The following is a 7,729-nucleotide window of genomic DNA, read 5'->3' as shown; positions in this document are numbered from 1 at the left end:
CTCTTCGACACTACGTATCGAAGATGTCTGGAAGGTGCTGTTCAAGGGCGCCGAGGCTCCCGCATCCGCTACCGAAGATCGCGGATTCAGCTTGCAGCGTCCGGCTGATGAGGTAAGTGATTTTGTCCTTTACGGAACGCTCGTTTTCTATAGTTTGACTCTATGCGGGATCTAAACTCCCTTTACCTTTGACAGGACTAGCTGGCGAAGGCCGAACAGACTATCTTTTCGGCCCCGTTGCCAGAGGACCCAGCGGACGCCCGCCTAACGGGGCTGCTGGCTCCGGCACCCCACGTGGTGCCGGAGAAGAAGGCCAAGAAGAAGGCCACGGGGACTCGAAAGAGTTCCTGTTTTTAGGTGCTATCGGATGACGACTCCGAGGCCGACTCCTCTCACCAAGGTGAGGAGGAGAAGAAGAAAGCCTCTCCCCCAGAGGGGGGAGAGAAGAAAAGGAAGGCCTCCCCAACGAGGGAGGCCGAAGGGTCCAAGAAGGGAAAAACTCTTCCCCCGGACTGCTCTACCAACGCCAGTGATGACGACGAGGACTGGCCTCCAAGGGCCAAGCCCCTGGTGAGATCGTGAGTATCCAGACTCCCGAATAACTTCATGGTTTTTATTTTTTGCCACACAATGTCTTTCTAATGCCGCATACAACCCTGCAGTCCGCCCAAGGACGATCTTCCCGCTTCGTCAAGCGGGTCCTTAGGTGCGTCGAATATGGATTCTCTTCCGACCGCCTCCACCCCCCGTGACACGGACGATGCCGAGTTAGGATCCTGGGAAGGGACCCGCCAGGAGGAGGAGGCTCCGGAGGTGTCGCAGGACAACCTCCCGGACTTTTCACCGGACTCGGCCCCGGATCCCATAGTGGCTCCGGAGTCAAGCGGGCGGCCCCTTCGTAAGAAGGGCAAGACCGTGACGCCGGCAGCCTCCGTCCAACCGGAGGCGCTGGATAGCTTGCTAGAGGCGCTTAATGGTACCCCCATCGAAGAGGAACACCGCACTGTTATAAGTGCGGTGATTCAGAAGGTGCAGCTCGCCAAGAGCGGGCTGACCGAAGCCTGCAGCAGCCTTTTAACAGGCTTTGAGGTAAAAATTTTGATATATGTAAAATAGTACCGCATAGACAGTAGCCCTTGATGCTCGGTTCGGTGTTCGGAAAGAAAAGCCGGACTGAGGATCTTAAGAAGATATACGCAGGAGTCATAAAAAATATGTCAATATGGGATTGCAGGCTGCGCTGTTGACCTCTGCCGCACTGACTGCGAAGGTCAATACTTTGAAGGAAAGCCTCGAGCGGTCCGAGAACGAGCTCGGCCGTGCCAAGAAGCAGCTCGAGGACAAGGAAGGTGAGTAACACCTTATTAAAATTGTACCTTACAGAAAAGGATTTTGGTTGCAAAAAGAATGACAAGGATAACGTGGGTATTGCAGGGGCCACTAACGAGGTGGCGATCCTGAAAGAGGCGGTGGCCGTGGCCGAACACAATGCGGCCACGGAGCGCACCGAGCGAGAGAAGCAGGAGGCGCGGGTGGCGGAGGTACATCAAGAGCTCCAGGATCTCGTGAAAAAACATGAGAGCCTGGAGCGTGACTCGAAGACTCGAGAGTCTGAGCTTGCAATGGCTCTTGAGAGTGCCAAAGCCGCTAAGGCCGAAGCCTACAAGGCCCTCCAAGAAATCGAGGAATTGAAGAAAATAGCGGCGGGTAAGGCATTTTTCATGCAAAGTAAGCATGTGAGTGTTAATTACCTGTTACTTACCCGAATTCGGAGCTCTCCAGGAACGTTCGCAGATCTTCCTCGTAGCATATCCGATGCCGCCGCATTCTACCGGGCCGAGGAGGGGAGCTCGACGGAGAAGGTCTTCTGGTCTCAGTATGCTGAGGCCGGACATCCGGTGCCCCTTAGCGACCAGCTGAAGCAGCTGGTCGAGCTCCACAAGGTGGCCGAGCAGGCCATGAAGGGCCTCATAGTTCGGCTATGGCCTAAGGAGGCCATGCCCGGGAGCTACTTCGGCCTGGTGCGGCGGCTGGTGGATGCGTGCCCGTGGGTTGAAGTCATCAAGCACTCCGCTTGTATTGAGGGTGCCCGTCGGGCCCTTGCCTGCGCAAAGGTGCACTGGGGCAAGCTGGATGCCCAGAAGCTCGTGACGGACCCGCCGCCGCAGGGCAAGGAGCACCGCACGCCCGAGATGTATTATAAGAGTGTGCTGAAGGGCGCCCGCACTATTGCGGGTGAGTGCTCCAAAGATGTAATATTTGAGTAGACTCGCATTTTGTTATCCTGTGCGCTGAAAACTTAGTTCATTTGCGCTAAGCAACGCATTTTAATTTAAAATATTACCTTCTGTGCGGCTGTTTATCAAATCTGAGAGATGGCAAGTCGTCGGCTTCAGCCCCCATGCCACGAGTGCTGGGGTGTTCGGGATAAATTTGAGCACTCTTGTTCCCATATTTGGGTCCATCTAGGGAGGCGCTCAACACAACGAACAAGGCAATCGGACTTATAATGCTTGAACACTCTCACTTAGCCATAGAATTCTATAATTTTAAATTTCGGCGAAGCCCCTAGTCTTCGGAAGGCCGAATTTGGGGCGCTATCCAGGCCTGGCCGGACAAAAACCGGCTCCTCGCTCTAAGCGGCATAAGTCTTTAGGGACTCGCAAAAAACCTCTCGAACAGCGACCAGCTCTCGCCTCATCATGACGGTCAGTTTTAGCTTTCTCCACTGAGGCATTAACCCAGCTCAACTGGGGCGCAATCGCAGTGGTTCTCCCAGTGCTACCTTAGCCGATACAACGGAACGTAAGGTACCAAAACATGGGAGCCGGGCAAACCCAACTATTGACCCAAGACATGATTCGGAGCTGATGCATATAATGCTATAAGTTCGGGGTGCCGCACTTGTGAAAGTGTTCGGACTTATCACACCATGATGCGGGAAACATAAGCCCCTGGTGTATTTAGCCGTACCAAAACGTACGGATGCGACATGTCACAAATGAACATATGTATAAAAGAGAAATGCAATTGGAAGCAAAAAGGTGCTGCATTACTTATTCAAGAAAAACTGCTATAAGTGCAGAACGATACAAATGGTGCGATAATCAAGGGATGGGACTGTTAAACATGTCCCCCTCCAGGGGTAGGCTGCGGAATGGTGCATAAAACAGATTTAATGCTCGTAATGGAGACCACCTGGATATTCGTTGTAGCCTTTCTTCTTCCCTGGCTGTTGCAGCGTGAGTTTGGCAGGTCTACTGCCGGACAGGGCCTCTGACGAACGGAGTCCTGTGGGTAAAAATAAAAAGGAAAAAGAAAACGAAGAACGACACACTTGAGAGCCCTTGGTGTGGTTGAGCCGAGTCTGGGCCTATCGTGGTCGCGCCCCTCTCCTCATGCCCATGGTATCTTCAGAGCGTAATGGTGTACGCGAAGGACCTGTCTTGACGTTTTACAGGGGCTGGGGTTGGGGCCGCACTGCTACGCGTGCTCGGAACATGCCAGGTGGTCTTGTTGTAGGTTACTCCGGGCGCGCTTAGCTGTGTCCGGCCGCTTAACGGCCGGACTCGAGAATTGCCTTAAGAGGCTGCATTGTACTTCTGCCGCGAGAGCCGCTGTATGTTCCTCCGTGCGGAGAGAACGTTCAGTGTTTCCATCGACTGTGATGACTCCTCGAGGGCCTGGCATCTTGAGCTTGAGGTATGCGTAGTGCGGCACCGCGTTGAACTTTGCAAATGTGGTACGTCCGAGCAGGGCATGATAGCCGCTGCGGAACGGAACTATGTCGAAGATTAACTCCTCGCTTTGGAAGTTATCCGGGGATCCGAAGACCACTTCCAGTGTAACTGAGCCTGTACAATTGGCTTCTACACCTGGTATGACGCCTTTAAAGGTCGTCTTGGTAGGTTTAATCCTTGAGGGGTCTATGCCCATTTTTGCGCACTGTATCCTGATAAAGCAGGTTCAGGCTGCTGCCGCCGTCCATCAGGACTCTGGTGAGGTGAAATCCATCGACGATTGGGTCTAAGACCAATGCGGCGAATCCGCCGTGGCAGATGCTGGTGGGGTGGTCCCTTCGGTCAAAAGTGATCGGGCAGGAGGACCATGGATTGAACTTCGGGGCAATTGGCTCCATCGCGTATAAATCCCTGAGTGCACGCTTCCGCTCCCTTTTGGGTATGTGCGTTGCGTATATCATGTTCATCGTCCGCACCTGTGGGGGGAAACCCTTCTGTCCTCTATTGTTCGGCGGTCGGGTCTCTTCCTCGTCATCGCTATGCAGCCCCTTGTCATTGTTTTCGGCAATTAACTTGCCTGCCTGCTTGAATACCCAACAGTCCCTGTTGGTGTGGTTAGCTGGCTTTTCGGGGGTGCCGTGTATCTGGCACAAGCGGTCGAGTATTCGGTCCAAATTGGATGGACCCGGAGTAGTTCTTTTGAATGGCTTTTTCCGCTGACTGGATTTAGAGCCTCTGAATCCGGCATTGACTGCCGTATCCTCACTATTGTCGCCGTTAATGCGGCGTTTGTTTTTGTTACGACGCGACCTGCCATTACGGTCCTTGATATCCGGACTGCCAGAATTTTTGCTGAGGTTGTTGCTGCGTGCTAGCCAGCTGTCCTCACCCCGCAGAAGCGGGTCATGAGTGATGTGAGGGCCGCCATGGATTTCGGCTTTTCCTGTCCCAGGTGCCGGGCAAGCCACTCGTGGCGGATATTATGCTTGAAGGCTGCAAGGGCCTCCACATCCGAACAGTCGACGATTTGGTTTTTCTTGGTTAAGAACCGTGTCCAGAATTGTCTGGCCGATTCGTCTAGCTGCTGAATTATGTGGCTTAGGTCATCAGCGTTTGGTGGTCGCACATACGTGCCTTGGAAGTTATTGAGGAATGCGGCTTCCAGGTCTTCCCAACTCCCAATTGACTCTGCTGGCAAGCTGTTAAGCCAATGTCGGGCTGGTCCTTTAAGCTTGAGGGGGAGATATTTGATGGCGTGAAGATCGTCACCGCGGGCCATGCGGATGTGAAGGAGATAGTCTTCGATCCAAACCGCGGGGTCTGTTGTGCCATCGTAAGATTCAATATTCACGGGTTTAAACCCTTCGGGGATTTGATGATCCATTACTTCGTCTGTGAAGCATAGTGGGTGTGCGGCGCCTCTGTACTGGGCGATATCACGACGGAGCTCGAAAGGGCTTTGTCTATTTTGTTCGGCCCGGCCGGACTTACTATGTCCGGTGCGACGGTTGTCGTCATGTATCATGGGGCGCCCACGCGATCCATAGATCGATCTTGGTTGTCTTGCCCTATCCTCCAATATATCTCGCAAGTCCGGAGCGTTCCCCTGTGGCCTTGTGCTTTTCGAGCGATGCCGGCGTACGGATCTAGTGAAGGGCCTAGAGGCCTCTCTGTCGCGACCACGGGGTGGTCGGTCAGCCGTATTGTCTCCTGGTGATGCGGGTTCATACGCCTCCTCCTCTAATTGGGGGAGCAACTTGCGTTTAGGGTAGCTTTTGGAGGGGCGTTCGAGCTCATGCTCTTCGGCCGCGAGGACTTCAGTCCATCTGTCGGCTAGCAGATCTTGATCAGCTCTAAGCTGTTGCTGCTTTTTCTTGAGGCTGTTCGCCGTGGCCATAAGCCTGCGTTTAAAACGCTCTTGTTCAACGGGATCCTCAGGCACGATGAATTCATCATCGTCGAGGCTTGCCTCGTCTCCGGAGGGAGGCATATAATCCTCTACCTCTTCTTCTGCTGCTCTCTCATGAGGGCTGGCTTCTCCGTCCTCCTGCGCTGGATCTTGCTGGAGTGGGTTGTCTTCGGCACTGTCCGGTGTATTATTATCTCCGGTGCCGGAATCTTCATTCTTGCTGTGGCGGGATTTAGAGCGGCGCCGCTAACGCCGGCGCTTAGGCTGTTTCTTGGAGGGGTCATCCTCCGCTGTTGCTTCGCCATTCCCATCCTTTGGGATATCCACCATGTATATGTCATATGATGAGGTGGCTTTCCAGTGCCCGGTAGGCGCTGGTTCTTGATCGTCTCCGGCATCGTCGTCCATGCCGTCGATGTCTTCGGAGTCGTAGTCTAGCATGTCGGTTAGATCGTCGATAGTGGCTACTAAGTGGGTGGTGGGTGGGCTTTGAATTTCTTCATCGTCCGCATCCCAACCATCCTGACCGCAGTCCGGCCAGGGTTCTCCTGATAACGAGAGATACTTTAGCGAACTCAAGACGTCGCCAAAAGGTGAGTGTTGAAAGATGTCCGCTGCGGTGAACTCGATGACCGGCGCCCAATCGGATTCGATTGGAGGGGGCACGGGAGGTTCGGAGTTCGGCAAGGAGTCCGGCACCTCGGAGTCACGAGCTTCATGAGGGACAAGGTCAGTGTTCGGCTCTATCGCCGTAGAGGTTGCAGCCCCCGAGGCGGTGTCTAGCCATCCGTCCTCGATCTGCGCAGCCAGCTCTGAATTGAAGATCGGAGCGGACTCGAGTGCGGCCTCCAGGGTACTATATGACTGCAGAGCTAAATCATGCCCATCGTGACAGTGTGGCGCGCTTGGCTGTGGCCCGACCCCATCGAAGATCAAGTCCCCGCGGATGTCAGCCGTGAAGTTCAAACTTCCAAATCTGACCTGACGGCCAGGGGCGTGGCTTTCGATCTGCTCCAGATGGCCAAGTGAATTGGCCCGCAGTGCAAAGCCGCCGAATACGAAGATCTGTCTGGGGAGGAAGGTCTCACCCTGGACTGCATCATTGTTGATGATCGAAGAGGCCATCGAGCCTATCGGTGACGACACAGAGGAACTCTTAATGAAAGCACCAATGTCGGTGTCAAAACCGGCGGATCTCGGGTAGGGGGTCCCGAACTGTGCGTCTAGGCGGATGGTAACAGGAGACAAGGGACACGATGTTTTACCCAGGTTCGGGCCCTCTTGATGGAGGTAAAACCCTACATCCTGCTTGATTAATATTGATGATGTGTGTTACAAGAGTGGATCTACCACGAGATCAAGGAGGCTAAACCCTAGAAGCTAGCCTATGGTATGATTGTTGTTCGTTCTATGGACTAAAGCCATCCGGTTTATATAGACACCGGAGAGGGCTAGGGTTACACAAAGTCGGTTACAATGGTAGGAGATCTACATATCCGTATCACCAAGCTTGCCTTCCACGCCAAGGAAAGTCCCATTCGGACAAGGGACGAAGTCTTCAATCTTGTATCTTCATAGTCTTGGAGTCCGGTCGATGATGATAGTTCGGCTATCCGGATACCCCCTAGTCCGGAACTCCCTCAACCATCATCTCTCATTGTATACTTGAAAGCCATACGCCGAACAGCCCAGTCCACCCTTTCACTCGGATTGCACAATTAATCAACAATGGGCTTTCTCCAGTCAGAATTATCACCTGCACTAGATTTTTTGTTAATGGCCGAATCAGTGAGTTCAGGTTCAGCCTCTCCCATATTGGCAAGACAAGACATCGGTCTTTGAGAGATATGAAACATGCCATGATCAACATGATATCCAGATGCTTGTTGTGCCAGATCATTTGCTTTCCAATTGTCATGCCTAGATATATGAGCAATGCTAAAACAATCCAAAGTAGAAATTATATCTAGACATTTATGAAGGTAAACGTTAAGTGATTTGTCCAAACACTGAAAGACTTTGGATACTTTCTGCACCACTAGTAACGAATCACCATAAGCCTCAATATGCGTAACACCTA

This window comes from Triticum dicoccoides, chromosome 5B (genome assembly GCF_002162155.2).
Source record: "Triticum dicoccoides isolate Atlit2015 ecotype Zavitan chromosome 5B, WEW_v2.0, whole genome shotgun sequence".
NCBI lineage: Eukaryota > Viridiplantae > Streptophyta > Magnoliopsida > Poales > Poaceae > Triticum > Triticum dicoccoides.
This window is presented reverse-complemented; position numbering follows the sequence as displayed.